The sequence below is a fragment of the Scomber scombrus genome, chromosome 16 (assembly GCF_963691925.1).
Source record: "Scomber scombrus chromosome 16, fScoSco1.1, whole genome shotgun sequence".
NCBI classification, from domain to species: Eukaryota; Metazoa; Chordata; class Actinopteri; order Scombriformes; family Scombridae; genus Scomber; species Scomber scombrus.
Window position 1 is genome coordinate 18,815,935 of NC_084985.1, and position 303 is coordinate 18,816,237.

The following is a 303-nucleotide window of genomic DNA, read 5'->3' on the forward strand; positions in this document are numbered from 1 at the left end:
CTTTCAAAGCCAAAGCTTTGTCTGTACGGTCGACTTCAAGTTCGGGGGAGGGAGAGGGTCCTTCACAGAGAGCAAAGGGCCTACTGTGCCCCGGATGGAGTTCCTTTAATTGCTTTTGCATTTACGCTGGCTTTAGGTTACAAGATTGGTCGATAATGTGAGCCTGTAACTTTAAGCTAAGGCCAAGTCAAATGAACTTCACCCTCGCACTAACTGTGTGAGATGCACGCATTTGACATATTCTCTGGTGTAGGTTTGCATTTAACTTCTGAATATTGAATCACTGATAAACAACATACCCTT